The sequence below is a fragment of the Littorina saxatilis genome, linkage group LG5 (genome assembly GCF_037325665.1).
Source record: "Littorina saxatilis isolate snail1 linkage group LG5, US_GU_Lsax_2.0, whole genome shotgun sequence".
NCBI classification, from domain to species: Eukaryota; Metazoa; Mollusca; class Gastropoda; order Littorinimorpha; family Littorinidae; genus Littorina; species Littorina saxatilis.
Window position 1 is genome coordinate 7,451,434 of NC_090249.1, and position 2,500 is coordinate 7,453,933.

The following is a 2,500-nucleotide window of genomic DNA, read 5'->3' on the forward strand; positions in this document are numbered from 1 at the left end:
CGACTATTTGGGACATGAATAAAAAAAACAAGAAAGGTAATTTGTTGGAACGTTTGTTATTGACATATCAATACGTTACAATCACTAAAACAAATGATTGTAACGTATTGATTTGTCAATAACAAACGTTCCAACAAATTACCTTTCTTGTTTTTTTATTCTAAATTTTGGAACATTGGCAGTCTCTTTGTTTTTGGATTTATTTGGGACATGATTTGTTGATACGATGAATGATCAGCTCACTAAATGCAGGCCGTTAAATAGCCTTGTTATACGGTCTGTGCAAGGCCGTAAGCTCTGACCCGGTTGTGCAACTAACGCAACATTTCACTATCACTACGGTTCTATCTTCTCCTAACGGAGTAAGGCTTAACGCCACATCACTTACTGCAAGCCGGGTACTGTTGAAGTTCAAAGTCCCAAAATTGAGGAATCTGTTACAAGTTCTCAAACTTCGTGGACGAAGAGGGTCCATCCTGAACTCAGGTCAAAATGAGTTCGGCTCATTCTCTCCCTGACCGGACGCTACAGTCCTACGCGAATCTATCAAAACAAAAATACAGAGTTACCTCCCATATGGTTTTCGCGAGCACTGATCTAAATTTGAGATCAGTGTTCGCGAGACGAAAATGATTGCAGATTGGCCGACTTCGACAGTGATCTCCGTTCTGTTCTTCACAGTTATGATAAAGACATCGTTCTAAGGTCAAAACAAGTCGACATTTTGGGACTGCTTCCGGAAGGTGACCGTAATATATGGTGTCATCACTGTCAACTGGTAACAAAAAAAATCGTCTGCTCCAGTGAGTGCCGAAACCAAACGGTTGATTATCACGTGACACTTTTGCCATATTTAGAGTTGTTTGCACAGTAAATACAGCCGCGAAAAATAGCTCCCTTAAAACTGTCTTACATATCAATTCCTTTGTAATTCAAAAATTACAAAACACCATGAAAAATCATTATCGACGATCGCGAATCTGCTTATATTAATAACACATTACAAAAAGCTCTAAATATGTATAAAAAAAATATTTAAAAAATCGGTTTCCTTGCCAGACAAGGAAACTCAAGGCATCCTGTCAGGGAGAGAATGAGCCGAACTCATTTTGACCTGAGTTCAGGATGGAAGAGGGTCGTGCTAGTTTGTTGCAACGGAGGCAAAATCGTGGTGATCGAACAACACTAATTTTAACTTAAAAATGCCATTAATTCCGTAAACTTTGTCTCATGGTCAAGGGACCTAACTGCACGTTTTGTGGTCAGAGAAAAAGTTAATTTGAAACACAAAACTTGAAAGTTACCATTTGCGCTGGCTTAAACCTTGTAGGCTATGTCTTCTTTTGTCTCACAGTTGGACATAGGCTGGTATGGATGGCATTACGGTTAATTAAGCGATGTTGTTAAAGCTTTACGCAGGATACTTTGGATGGTGTTGTCACTGTTCTTTGCTTTAAATGGCTGCACATTTATCCTTTTTTTCTTGAAGATGGCGAACAACAATTAACAAGAAGAGCAAACGCTCGATCGAGTCACTTTCGCAGTTCTGAATATTATATGAGGCATCAGATGGACAGGAAGAAATTGCTATTCACAACACAATGAGTCACGTTCACATAAAATTTGAGCCCGGTCACTTTTATAGTTTCCGAGAAAAGCCCAAGTTGTGTGTTGCCGAACAGAAAAGGCTAGTTATCTCCCTTGTTTTTCTGATAACGTTCGTAAAAGGCTACAGATGTAAATACTTTGATGTAAAGAATAATCCTACAAAGTTTCAATCACATCCGATGAACTTTGTCAAAGATATAAAATGTCTAATTTTTCCTTTGACGCTGACCTGTGACCTTGAAAAAGGTCAAAGGTCAACGAAACCATCGTTAAAGTGTAGAGGTCATTGGAGGTCACGACTAAACAAAATATGAGCCCGATCGCTTTGATAGTTTCCGAGAAAAGTCCAACGTTAAGGTGGTGTCTACGGACGGCCGGCCGGACAGACTAACACTGACCGATTACATAGAGTCACTTTTTCTCAAGTGACTCAAAAACAAGTCGCGTGAAGCGATACATATTATAAAAACATTTAGTCAAGATCAACACTACAAACCAGTCATCGCCGAGACTACATTCAGATAGTCTCGGCTAACCATACCGAAGACCGAGACGGGTCACGGTCGCCTCCGCGAAGCACGCTTCCGTAGTACTTACTGAACCTATTTTCTTTCATTCTGAGCACATTTGTAGAGTAAACATGACATATCTATATATTTTTGAATTCAGCAGAAGATGAGGAATACAATTCAATTCTGTTTCTGAAAATAAATTCGATTTTGATAACAACTTTAATGAGCAAACTAATCAACTAATGTGTAAGCTTTCAAGCTGAAATGCAATCCCATAGTCCAGACGATGTCAAAGTTTGCTTTACCAAAATTTCAATCAATTTGGGTGAAAAATGAGGGTGTCTCCTAAAGTAAATAACAGGAGAGTAACGGATGACACC

The 2,500-nt window shown here is 39.0% G+C and overlaps 1 protein-coding gene across 1 annotated transcript in view; it reads left to right on the top strand.

Moving 5' to 3' along the window:
- Positions 1 to 2,500, top strand: part of LOC138966201 (cholinesterase-like) — a 156,795-nt gene that overhangs the window by 94,839 nt on the left and 59,456 nt on the right. The gene's annotated exons all lie outside the window — the stretch shown is intronic.